The sequence below is a fragment of the Apodemus sylvaticus genome, chromosome 3 (genome assembly GCF_947179515.1).
Source record: "Apodemus sylvaticus chromosome 3, mApoSyl1.1, whole genome shotgun sequence".
NCBI lineage: Eukaryota > Metazoa > Chordata > Mammalia > Rodentia > Muridae > Apodemus > Apodemus sylvaticus.
The window spans coordinates 108,997,958-109,012,055 of record NC_067474.1 but is presented as its reverse complement, the minus strand read 5'-3'; the positions used below and the strand labels follow the sequence as shown (position 1 = coordinate 109,012,055).

The 14,098-nt window shown below is 41.0% G+C and overlaps 1 protein-coding gene across 4 annotated transcripts in view; it reads left to right on the top strand.

Annotated features, from left to right (window-relative positions):
* The window catches only part of Caap1 (caspase activity and apoptosis inhibitor 1), a 98,663-nt gene that overhangs the window by 73,750 nt on the left and 10,815 nt on the right, over positions 1-14,098 (top strand). The gene's annotated exons all lie outside the window — the stretch shown is intronic.

Sequence of the window (14,098 nt, the reverse complement as noted above, 5' to 3'; positions counted from 1 at the left end):
TGTTTGTATACATCAAGCAGTATTATAATAAGCACCATAGTTGCCAAACCTAAAAAGGAACATGAAAGAACCTATGTCCAGATGGTTTCTCCTAGCAATCTAGGGAGAGGTCATAATTTTTCATTTTTAAACCAAGAATTCTTTATTCTAGAAACTAGGCAAATGACAGTTTGATTCTGCTGTGTTATAGCATTATTGTTATTAACTAGCACTATTATTTGGTGTGTATGTGAGAGGAGAATGGAATATTCAGTCTGGAACCCTCAGCTAGAAAAAGTGGGGTATCTAGAGTAGAAGAATCTAGATTCAGAGCATGCTAGGGAACATAAGTGTAGAAAGAGACCTTTCCCTTTCGGTGTCTTTCTCACCTTTCCACTTGCTTTTAATTTACTTACATTTCCCTGAGATACATAGTGCTTTGCATGTGGTCACTGGTCACTAGTGAATATATATTTTTAATTCTAAGTTTTTGCCATTTTATTTATTTATTTTTTTAGTGCACAATACAATTATATTGATGAATTGTTCACTTGAGTTACATTTTCTCTTTCTGTTGTTTTGTTTTTCCTTTTTTTAATTTTAATTTATTTACATGTCAAGTGTTATCCCCTTACCCGCTTTCCCCCTCTCCCAGAAACCCCCCTCTCCTATTCTCCCTCCCCTTGCTTCTATGAGGGTGTTCCTCCACTCTCCCACCGTATAACAAGGACACATGCTCCACTATGTTCATAGCAGCCTTGTTTATGATAATAGCCAGAAGCTGGAAAGAACCCAGATATCCTTCAACAGAGGAAAGGATACAGAAAAAGTGGTACATTACACAGTGGAATACTACTCAGCTATTAAAAACAATGAATGCATGAAATTCTTAGGCAAGTGACTGGAACTAGAAACTATCATCCTGAGTGCATAACCCAACCACGAAAGAAGATACATGTTATACACTCACTTATAAGTGGATATTAGCTTTTTGCCATTGTAAAGACGTCCTTCGTCACATACGTCCTTTGCCATGTTTCTGAGGCTCATGTCTTTCTGATCACTCTTCATTTTCATCGTGGTGTCTTTTGACAAGCAGGAAAGTTAAACTTTAATCATTTTTGTGACTTAGGCTTGCATTCTCCTTTGCTAAAAGCCTTATAGCTTTAATGTTTAGACATAGCTCATTTATTTATTTCTGCCTTACTGATTTTCATGATTTTGAGAATAGATCTTTTAAAATGTGTAAAATAATAGCCAGTTAAAATTACTTTTATTTAGGAGCAAGTATGTTTAACAAGATCTCAAAAATCCTATTAAATATCTCTTTTGAGAAAATGTATGCAGGTATGGAATTGTTGAAAAGACCAGACCATCTTCTAAAGTTAAGTTCTCCCTTTTGGCATGTAGTTTAATAATATTAAAGATTTTTTTCTGATCAAAAGGCAGCCTTGACTTGCTTTAACGTAGTTGGTTCAGGTGGGTGTGGACCGTGCACTTCTGGGTAACAGCCAGCACTTATACAAGGAATGCCTTCCCACAGGGAACCTGGGAGGAAACTGAACAGGTTAAGTTCCCCCTCACGGTCCCAGTGGTCCTCTTATGTGTCCTTTCTGTACATCTAGACCTGAAATAATGTGACTGGCCGCCCTATTTCAGGCTAAGATGGTAGCTTGTGTCCCTGGGAAGCATGATGTTTGATCTTGGTTGTCAACATGATCGATTTTAAACTCATCTGGAATCAGACCTGTAGAAGTGTCTAGATGGTGTTCCCAGAGAGGCTTACCTGAATGGGGAGACCCGCCCTGAGTGTGAGTAGCATTATTTTGTGAGCAAGGGCCCTGAAATAAAACAACAACAAAAAAAAAAAGTAAGAAAAGAGAAACCAAGTCGAGTGCCGGCCTTCTCTTGCTTTATTTCCTGTTTTGTCCAAGTGTGGAGAGTGAGGAGTCACAGCTGAGGAGCACTTCCGCTACTTTGTCTTTCCCACGAGGTGGACTACACCCTCACCCCGAAGCAAAGCAAACCCTCCACTGAGTTGCCTTTCAACTTTTTTGTTGTGTCTTGCAATTCTGAGAATCCATCCCAGCCTCATACTGAGCCTTCCTCCCAGTCCTTCAGTGGCCTTTTGTCGTGGCAGTGAACAGGTAAGTCAAGTGGGCTACGCGTCTCCCATATGCTGCCTGAGGAGAGGAGCGTGACCGTGATGCTGTTGAGTGAGCTGGCTGCCTGATACTCTCTTCAGCAGAGGGCAGCGGCTCAGTTCAGCTCTCACGTCACATCTGCTCTGAAAATAGATTTCCTGAAACTTAAGTGATGGTGGATTAAGTTTTGGCAGGACTGATGCAGTGGAGGGCCGAGCAGAGCAGGCCACCCCAGAGTGTCGGGAAGCCAGGCACTGCTTCAGCTCTGCCGCACTTCTCTGCACACTGCTTCCTTTGAAATTTGCAGCCGGATTCTAAGTTTTTCAGCTTTTAATGTCCGAAAATGCGGGCACCATTTGGACATTGTTCGTGTTGTCCAGGCAACCCATCCAAATAAGAATATATTTGCCAAATCAAAGGACAGTCCTCTAAAAGCTTCTACTGGGGCACTAGCATTGTTCTCCTAACTCAGTAAGCCATGGACTGTAACTAGTTGTGGTGTTTGTGCCATTTCCACTGGTGACAGAATCCATGGTGTGATATCTTCCCAGAAGATTTTTATCCCCTAACTAAAAAAGTTTCTAATATAAAGGTTGTATTATCAACAAACGCTAGTTTGAAAGAACCAAATAGGATTTTGAAGATTACCCTTCTTTAACAATGCCTTAAATTTTTATCTCCTTATCCATTCTGTGTTGCTTTCTTTCTCAAGACATTACAGTTTATTGTGTCTCCAGCAGGTACCTTGCATGTGATTTACACAGTGAATGGTCCTGCTTTCAGAGCAAGTTAATGATATAATATCCCCATTTATATTCAGAGCAGTCAACTCTCTGTAGCTCTCAGAATAATAAAAGCACCTGCATTTAATATACATGGAAGAATGGGAAGGCAAATAGCAGATAAGGCACAATCAGGTAAGTGTAATCAGATAAAATATCACAATATTATAGTAGATCAGCATCTGGTAATGACTTGAATTTTGAAAGACTGACAATCAGCACGGCCTAAAGCAGCCAGGCGTACTCGTTCCCAGCAACTCTGCAGAGCTGATTGCTCCTCTCGTGTGTTTTCTGGCAGATTAAGCAGGTAGTTTCTTATTTTAACTCTTCTAGGACTACAATGTCACACAGAAAAACATCAGCAATGTTCCTTTTGAGACCATATCAGAAACAAAAACAAGCGACATACCTGAAAGGGAAATGTTCCATCCCCAGCAGTTATCTCAAACTGATCCAAATCAATTTTATTTAAAAAAAAATGAATAAATATTGGAGTCAGCAGTAGAGAATCTTTGGCAGCATGAAATTGACATTTTCTTCTTCCCCCTCTTCTTTTAAACATCACAGAATGCTTATGTGACTAGAACCTATTCTGCAAGGTCATATTCACTTTTGACCATAGCCAACTGGTAAACCTAGCTGTGCATACTAATACTCCGTGGGCCCTAGTATATCAGACCCCCATGGATTCCAGTAGAAAGCACTGAATTTGCCACAGTCACAACTGAAAACCTAGTTTACAGGGTGGGGCATCACAATTCTCCTTGGCTGTTCTTAAAGTGACTGCGTGTTGAAGGCCATGGGTCTTCCATGTTGCTGCTTTCACCTTTCCAGGTATTCCCGAGACACAGGAAGTGTAGGCTGTGAGACATGGGAGAGCCCAGGTGCAGAAGGGCTGCAGTAAACATACGTCCAGCTAAGAGTTTGCCCTGATGTTGGTGCCCTCTACTGCCACAAGGCCTGAGTGCCTCCTAATTTGCTGCAATTGAAAGTTATTATATGCAGAAACTGAGCTTTCATATCCATCTTCTGACAAGGGCTCTGCTCACCTTCTTGTTCCTGTTCTAAGGGTGATAGCCCCAGACACTGGGAAAACAGTGTTACATGAGGCTTGATAAGTCCGAGTGTGGATGAGATGAAACAACCGTCCTCTGCACTCAGATCTGAGACGGCAAAGTGTAGGGAAACCTGCGACTGTGCTACACAAACATCCCTTTTCTGGCAAGGCACTAGCAGCCTGGCAGATGGTCGGACATGCCATACATATAGGCTTCTACGGCCCCCACGAAAGAGGGTCACTCCAGTCCTGTCCCTTGAGCTGTGGACGATCTACTCCTGAGAGATCCACATGTCTCTCAAGGGGAACTGCAGCCTCCTCTTGGTTCTCTCTTACAATCTACTGCATAATGCTTCACCAACCCAAGGCAAGAGTTCATCAGGCACATCTCAGTGCTGTAGTGGAGACTGTCCAACCGTGATGAAATCTGCTTGTCTGTGTCCATATATGTCTAGGCTTGATTTATAATATCCTTTGTTCTATTGCTTTCTACAGAAGAAACTTCATAAAACCAATAGCTACTTAGGAACAAGGAACATCTGTGTTTTTTGACCAGATTCACTCATGATTAAGTCTACAATAACTATATACCCTTACCTTTTAGGGTCTTGCCACAGTGAGTTCTCAGTAAAAGGAAAAAGTAGATACAATTGAAAAGATGTGATTTTTCTATTGGAAAATAAACAAAAGCACACACACAAACACACCTTACTGATAATCTTTATCTGGACCTGGAATTTTCAGACTCTTTGAGCATTGTTCAAAGACTAAAGAAACATACAAGCAGCAAGGAATTTTCTCCAGAAGCCAGTGAAGGTAAAGGTTATATATACTACAAAGGAGCAGTGGACTCCAAGCCAGAGTGCTCAAGAGAACCTGAATACTTCTTGGGGCTCCCTTTTCTGTGGGTCCAGGAGAAGGAGAAATCAGTTGCTAGGAGTTGGGTATAGGTAACCTTTTGGTTTTAATGGATGTCCTTTTCACATTAGACATATCCTGAAACTTATCCAGGAACTGCAGGCAATGGGCTGGTCCAGCTAGGACTCATTTTAGGTACATGCACAGTAAGGTAAACATGTCCTCTTAGTGAACTTTTATCATCTTATGCCAGTGCATGGTTGGGTACACATATGATTGAAATTATATGCATCATGGTAAAGGATGTGTGCAGTGAACTAAGGCCTACAGAACCCAAGGCTATCAATCAAAAGCAGATCACTTATGCCCCTAGCAACCAACCACAAAAGGAATACTCAGGTGGCAGTGACCAGGCACTCTTTAAGTTGCAAGCCTGCTCAAATTATTCTTTCTTGCAGCACATTTAACCTATACTTAAACTTTGCGTTGGAATCAAACCCCTGCTGCTTTAATTTGCCTGTGAATCTTCAACTCTTTGAACAAGATCCCAAGAACCTGGAAACACCTGCTTAGAGACTATCAGTAACAAGACTGTTCTATTTTCTGTGGATACAATGTCTCTCAAAAGCTTTTCTGTCTTTCCACATACCTGATTTTAGATTGCTGTAACAAAATGTCTTTTTCTGCCCATGGTAAAGGCTGAAGTCTAAGATCAGGGTACCAGTGTGGCAGGCTCTGGAGGGTTCTGTTCCTGGCTTCTAGTCAACGCTCATCTTACTGTGTGCTTCCACAACCTCTTTTGTATGTGCCCAAGGACAGAAAAGTTGCATCTTTTGTTTGTTTCTTTATTCAGTTATAATCTCACTAGGAAGGGCCTATAACCGTGTCTACATCTATGCTTGTTCCAAGTCTCCAACTCCAGATATCATCACAATAAGGGTTATGACTTCAATGAGAGAACTTTGGGGGAGTCACACTTGGGTCTTTCCACAGTGCTACCCAGTTGTATCATTTTGGCAAAGTTGTGAAGGTTGAAACAGAACCACTGTCTTCAAAAGGAGTCTTGAAGACTCTCAGTTCAGTCCGTGATGGATCAAGTACCAGTTCCCCAGAGTCCTGGCAGCCCTGAGTGTCTCCCATCCTCGTCCATACCCACGCGGCTGCCTGCGTTTACACATCCACGATGCACCCCTAGTCTGATAGTGGGAGATCAGTCTAAGGGAAAGTGTTTATGTTTTAATAATTAAGAAGAAAATGGCAGCTCTCAGGGTGGTTATTGGTGCCATCAGTCCCTGTATGTCTGTTATTCTTTCCATACTTTGTTATTATGTTCTGCACAGCAACATGGGCCAATTAGAATGTGGATTTAAATTAACACAGAGTGGCAAATTAATCTACCCAAGAAAATTCCCATTATAATGTCCATTGTATTACCACAGGTGTAAAAGGACCGAGTTTCATGTTTAAATGACTGGAATAGAAAGTATAGAGGAGTTTGTGGAAAATCAGGGATTAATTATAACCCTGCCTTCTCAGCACTCTCTTTTGTATGTTTATTTCCATATAATCCATTATCAAATGATAATAGATCATTTTGGGGAGATGGGTTGAGATTTGCATTTGACAGTTGAAATAGTGAGTCCCCTCAAGGTCAGAAGATGAAATCTAGATTATCAATTTAAACATGAATTGCACAATACTGGAGGTCGAAAAGGCGCTCCTCCCTTTTCATTTGGCTTCTTTGAGGCTTGCAAGGAAGAATCAAAGAAGCCTATGTTATTATTTTAAGTTGTCATTGCCTGAGTCTGGGCTGTGACAAGCAGTGCTAACCATGTTTAAAAAAGATATATTACTGCTCTGATATATAGGAGTCATCTTAGACAAAATGTGATGGAGACTTTCATCTTTCAGACTGAAAACATTTCTGTTTCTGCTTGAAGCCACATTAACAAGTAGATGATGGTGAGAGTGCAGCAAGCATTATTTTTGGGTTACACAGGCATGTCTCACCCTTACAGTCATCCTCTTGAAGGCCTGGGGTGCTACAGTTACCAAGAGTTATCAAGCTATCTAAGGTGTGGCCCGATCATTGATCACCCCAGTTGTTTAGAATGGGTTCTTCTATTGCACAGTAGACCTGTATTGCATTTGAATATGAAGCATGCACCTTCATAACTGAAGACATTGGCTTATACAAGTCATTTTTGGATGTGAAGTCCTGACATTTTTGGTTTTGAGTCAAGGTCACGAGTACCCAGGCTGGCAGCAAACTTGCTGTGCCACTGAGGATGACCATGGGTTCCTCATCCTCCTGCCTCCAGCACTGAGTGTGAACTGCATACAGTTTACCTGCTGCCAGGGGTCAGACTTAGGGCTTCCTGCGCGCTAGGCCAGCACTCCACCAGCGAGCCACAGCCTTTGAAGTCCTGACCTTCTGGAAATGATAAGAAAAAGAATAAAATGTCCGTGCAGACATGGTGTGAGAACTTACCCAGAACTGCATGCAGGTTCCCTTTCCTATAGTTTTGGGCTAAAGATTTTTAGTGACCAAAAAACCTCTTATTTTTAAATTTCATTTGCAATGACATTTGAGTTCTATTACACCCCAGGTGTGAAGGTGGCCCCTTAGTTCTGGCAGCAGAGATGCTGCAGTCTTCCTGTGTGTCAGTTCTCACTGCTCATTTCGGGGAAGACATTGAACTTCTGACTTCAGTTTTCTGATGAGAGGTGATAGCTTGCTTTTGTTTTTGAGCATAGCTGAGATCTGTCTGGTCTTTCAGAATATCTGAGTCAGAGTTTCTAATAGTCACTAATACCAGAATGGTGCTACTTCCCCAAAACCTCAGACTGAGGCCACTGGTGCTAAGAGCTCACTCGTGAAGCGGGTATGGGGGCAGCCCTTTAGAGCTGCAGGTAGACTGCCGCACCTGTCGTGGGAAGGACTGGTGTCCTGAGCAGTTGTTTCTGAGCCTTGCTAGCTTTATCCAAGGACAAGATATAATAAAAAATAAATTAGAAATAAAAGAATATGGTACACGCCTGTAATCCCAGCACTCTGGGAGGCAGAGGCAGGCAGATTTCTGAGTTCGAGGCCAGCCTGGTCTACAGAGTGAGTTCCAGGACAGCCAGGGCTATACAGAGAAACCCTGTCTCGAAAAAAACAAATCAAAAAATAAATATAAGAATATTATTTTCATAGTATTTTAAATTATCTCATTTAATAAGTTTAAATAAATTTCAGAAATTTTTGTTATTATGCAATAACACAATTATCCAGTAACATAAAACATTAAAACACATACACAGAATTCTTTTTATACACATAAATGTATATATATATATGAAAGATGTGTGTGTGAGTGTGTGTGTGTGTGTGTGAGAGAGAGAGAGAGAGAGAGAGTGTGTGAGTGTGTGTATGTGTCTCTGTGTGTGTGTGACTGTGTGTGAGTGTGTGTATGTGTCTGTGTGTGTATAACTGTGTATGTGAAAGTTGAACATATTCATTTTCCCCTTGCTTCCCTCCTCTAAGGAACAAGTATGTTTCATTGGAGATGAAAAATGGCTAAATATAAAAAATGATCAGTGGAGAAAAATCATCTGAGAAAATAGTAACTTAGCTGACTAATGAGCATTGCAGTGAACATATTCTACACATCTATCAATACTAAGGTTCGGTATGCCTCTGTTCCTCTCCAGAATTAATAATCACAGGCACCAGGACCTCTCTTCTATTTGAATAGTGTAATAGGCTCAGACGAGTGACGGCAGAGAAGCATGTGGTCTCTGCCTGTCTGTTGATCAGCAGTTCTCCTCAGGGCCTTTTCCAGCCTCCGCTCTCAGGGAGCCTTTCTCTTCCCTCCCTGCATAGGCCAGGTGAGCTCTGTTCTCTTTGTTTCCAGGACACTCTGCACAAAGTGCATTGGCTGGATCATATGCATTCGCAGACGTGCTCTACATAGCTAAGTATATTCACAGGCTTCTCCCCCCATTTTTATTAGATATATTCTTTATTTACATTTCAAGTGTTGTCCCCTTTCCTGGTTCCCCCTCCTCCCCAAAATCCCATAACCCATCTTCCCTGCCCCTGTTCCCCAATCAACACTTCCCTGTCCTGGCCTTCTCCTACACTGCAGCATCAAGCCTTCCCAAGACCAGGGGCCTCTTCTCCCTTTGATGTCCAGCAAGGTCATCCTCTGCTGCTTATGCATCTGGAGCCATTGGTAGCTCCATGTGTACTCTTTGGTTAGTGGTTTTATCCCTGGGAGCTCTGGGAGTACTAGGTGACTCATATTGTTGTTCCTCCTGTAGCACTGCAAACCCCTTCAGCTCCTTGGGTCATTTCTCTAGCTCCCCCATTGGGGACCCTGTGCTCAGTTGACTGGCTGGCTGAGAGTGGCCCCCTCTGTATTTGTCACGCACTAGCCGAGTCTCTCAGGTGACTGCTATATCCAGCTCTGGTCAGCAAGTACTTGTGGGCATCCACCATAGTGTCTGGGTTTTGTAACTGTATATGGGATGGATCCCTAAGTAGGGCAGTCTCTGGATGTTCTTTCCCTCAGACTCTGCTCCACACTTTGTCTCTGTATCTCCTTCTGTGAAAAACAAAACAAAACAAAACAAAACAAAACAAAAAAAAAACCTCCTTTTGTTCCCCCTTCTAAGAAGGACTAGAGTATCCATACTTTGTTCTTCCTTCTTCTTGAGCTTCATTTGGTCTGTGAATTGTGTCTTGGGTATTCAAAGTTTCTGGGCTAATATCCACTTATCAGTGAGTCCATACTATGTGTGTTCTTTTGTGATTGGGTTACCTCACTCAGGATGATATTTTCCAGTTCCACCCATTTGCCTAAGAATTTCATGAATTCATTGTTTTTAATAGCTAAGTATTCCATTGTGTAAATATACCACATTTTCTGTATCCATTCCTCTGTTGAGGGATATCTGGGTTCTTTCCAGCTATTATAAATAAGGTTGCTATGAACATATGGAGCATATGTCCTTATTACATGCTGGAGAATCCTATGGGTATGTGCCCAGGAGTGGTATTGCAGGGTCCTCCAGTAGTATTATGCCCAGTTTTCTGAGGAACCGCAAAACTGATTTACAGAGATTCGCAGGCTTCTTGATGAATAGTCTACTATTTGTTTTTGTGTGCCTGACACATAGTAGGCACGGATGGAAAGTTTGCTGAACAAATGTTCAATGCACTCTCTTCTGTTAACATGGAGCAAAAGATCTGCAAATCAAAGAGCTTTCCATGTAAAAAGCATTAAGTGTTTGCATTTTATAGTGTGTTTTAAGACACAGAAAGTTGCTTCATAAATGTAGGTACAATCATTGGCTTGGTGATGATGAGAGAATGGGTCGGCCCTGTGGGCAGAGGACAGTGCAGTTTGCAAGAGCCTGGTGTTGTAGGTATGGCTCTGTCATAGGACCTGGTCATGTTCTGGGACTTATCCTTTTTAGACCTCCCCCGTTCATTTCATTAAATAGACAAGAAGAGGTCGTCTTATGTGGATTCCAGACCATTCGTGTTTGGACCCCTTTTCATGTTTTATTGATCCTCTGTTACCTACCACAAGGAGCCCATCCCTAGCTCCTCATAACAAGCAGGACGTTCTTGTGCCCTGTTCCAGTAGAGTCCTCTGTGTGCTTCTCCTTTGATTTTCTCTTTCATATTCATTTCTTGCTCTCTTCAGTCTGTAGGGCTTGCCTTGAGCTGCAGAGAGGGTTGAACACAGTGTGATACTGGTTGGAATTCCCATTCTTCCCATGGTGGCCTTGCTCACCGCTCCACTGCTCACTCAGGATGACCACTGTGTCCTGACCCAGAACTCTTGGCCCATCTCCTGCCCCTGACCTGCAGCTGACCCACAGGAACCTCGGAAGCCTTTTGTCCTGTTTTCCTTTTCTGTCCATGTAGGGTCTGAGAGCATTTCACCACACGTGTCCCTTGCCCATCTCTACTCTCATGGTTTGCTTCAGCCTTTAATATGGTAACAGCACTCTAAGTTCTGCTCTTCGAATGCTCATTGTGTGTTTGTGTTACTGTAGGCATTTGTTTGCAAGTCTTTGCACTGTACCTGAAGGGCGGCTGCATTAACTTTACAGCATCCTTGGATGGCTTAAAGAACTTGTCCAGATTGTCCTAGATCAGACTTAATAAAATTTATGGTGTAGCAAGATACATGTCAGCCTCTGCACTTACACAATTCTTTGTTATTTCCTTCATGTCAGCCTTTTGTTTCAGAAGTAATACAGAGTATTACCATGTGACAAACATGTCACCATCTTCATACATACAGCTGCATTGTTTTGTCACTGTATATGATTTGTTTCTATTCATACAAACTTAAACTCTCAGAATAATGTGCTGCCAGTCCTCATTCTAACATGCTAGGAGCACTTTTGTTGTTTTAGTCTTTAATATTGTCATTTTAATTACTAAGCAGTTTTCATCAGATTATTTCATCATTATTATATAATGTTTAATTTTTGTTGCTACTGCAGAGCACTTAGAATATTTTCATTTTGTGTTGAGATAAATGGTAATATTTATGTGCCCTTTGAAGAAAGATGCTAATATGTTGGCTTTTATAGAAAATTTTTAATTTTCAAAGAACTCCCATGTATCTGTTCTTAGTCTATTAACAACTAACATTTTTCCATATATTGTTTTAATCAATCTCCCGTTATTTCTTGAGAATATTAGAGAAATTTTCAAGCGTCTCACCATTAACTACTAAATGTTTCTAGATTGACTTCTTTATGCTTAAAGGTCTTCTCTAAGGTTATCTAATGCTCTGTGACTGCCATCTCCAGTCCAAGTTTAAATTTGCATGATAATAGACAATGTCTCATATTTTCTTTGTGCAAATTTCAAGTGTGGCCCACTCACTTCAGTTGCTTTATGTATCATTCTGAAGGTAAATAACACACCCATAGCCTTCCTACATACCAGGCCTTCACTTTTTGAGCCTCTTGTTTCTGCTTCAGTAGTACTGAGATCGTAGGTGTTTGCCAGCCCCATAAGCAAACATTAACACCACCAGCTTGTTAGACAGAAAGTGGTCCTGTACAGCGTCTCAGCATCTTAGCGCTGACTGTCTCCTCCAGTCTGTAACTTTCTTACCCACTATATTTGTTTCATTGCTAGTTAATATAATAAAATTATAGCTCACGTTTTAAGAACGATTAGGTAAGTGTACTTTTCAAGCTGAGGTTAAGCTTAGCAGGCTTCTCAGCACATGTAACCAAGTCAGACGCTTTTCTTCCTTATTCCCCTAAACCCAGGGACCCAGTTACTTGCATCCCCAGACAGAAGCACTGATGGTGAGAATCTTGAGATTCTGTTAATAGGACATCAGTGGAGATGATTTCACAGGGTGGCTTTTTATTGGGAACCAAATTCAAATATCTGAATTTTTCTCTTTCAACCTATGGGGCAGGATGTGAGCTGGAGTTGTTGAGTTTGACTGAGCTGTAAATACAGTTTCCCAATTCTTTAACTTCTCCTTGCTCGTTTGCTTTGTTTATTGCCTTGGTGTGGTATAGGCAGCATCACTGGTTAGTCATATATTTGCTTAATTTAAGCTTGAATGTTAACCATTTCTCTTTTATTTCTCTTAAGAAATGGCTTTGCTATATTTTCACTATTACTAAGAATATAGTCTCTCTCTCTCTCTCTCTCTCTCTCTCTCTCTCTCTCTCTCTCTCTCTCTCTCTCTGTGTGTGTGTGTGTGTGTGTGTGTGTCTGTCTGTCTGTCTGTCTGTCTCCAGATGACTCTTTAGATCTGAGAAGCAATTCTCTTTTGTTTATAATATCTGCAAGTGTTTGAATCGATACTGGTAAGTTACATCTTTTTTCAGTATCCCTTCATTGATCTTATGGCACTTGTTTCTGCTGTGATAATCCTCTAATAGTTTTACCATGCATGTAAGTGCTGTGTGTGCCAAGAGTGATGTGAATGCAGAGGTGTGTGTGTGTGTGTGTGTGTGTGTGTGTGTGGTTGTGTGTGTGTGTGTGTGTGTGTGTGTGTGTGTCCATGCCCACTGTTGGTGTACTACTGTAACTGGGAGGAGGGGAGAGAACAGCATCATGTTGTTGGCTTTGTTTGTTGTTGTTTTTATTTGGACCAATAAAGAGAAAAGCGAAATTGGAAGGAGGATGTTGCTGTAGTCTTGAGTTGATATAGTAAACTACAGAAGTTTTAAAGGTCTTAACTGTTCTCATTCTATATGTCTTAGGGGTAGTAAATCCCAGGCTAGTGGTAAAGCCCAAGTTAGAAGTATACTGTTAGCCTTCTAGGCTCCTTCGTATTTGCATTTTGTTCTTGATGGAACTGAAACCTTGGAGTTTTAGGCTTTGTTGGTTTTTCTTTATCAAATATACACTTAGTTGCTAATCTGTTTCAGTTTTTCCTCAACTTCTCCTTTTTTAAAAAAAATTTTGGATTTAATAACAAATATTTAATATAAGAATAATGAACATTTAATATAAGAATGATTAAACTAATTTTCATTTGCATTTCTCATCTTCCTATCATGAACTGTAGTATCATTTTGTAATGACTCTTAGTTCAACATTGGTCACAATATTATTTTTTTGGGAAAATGCTAAAAGATCATCATGTTGAGGACTTAGAACGTCATCCCAGAGAATGAATCGTATTGCTGTCCATTCTAAAATGCACAAAAAGGACCTTTATGTGACTGTTTTCTGAATTCTTTCTCTCTTTCAACACACACAAACACAAACACACTTAGACACACACACACACACACACACATACACACACTGTAGCAAGGACAGAAATTAATCAAATATAAGTGAGTAAACTTAGCAGTTTTCTCAGTTCAGCGATGAACTCTAATTCTTAGACCGAGAATATGAAAAGTATAAGTAAGTTAGCTCCTAAGGTTGTGAATCTCTCAGAGTGAAGACCTAGCACGGGCATAGTTCTTAGAAGAGGAGAGAATCTTTTCCACTCTTCTGTTTGTTTATTAAGATTTCGTCCCTTTCAGTGTTATCTGCTTTGTTTGAGGTAAGACCTTTATGTAGCCCTGTGGGCCTGGAATTCTCTGTCACCCAGGATGATCTTGAACTTGTGGTCTTCTGGCTTCTTCCTCCCAAGTAGAATTTCCGGAATAATTCTGTGTCATGAACTTGAGTTCTTATCTGTGTGGGAAGAATTTTTATGTGGTCCAGGGACACAATTTTATCTTTGTTATTGCATATCAAAGTGTATCTAATAGTCTTTCCCTTTTGATGTATGTAA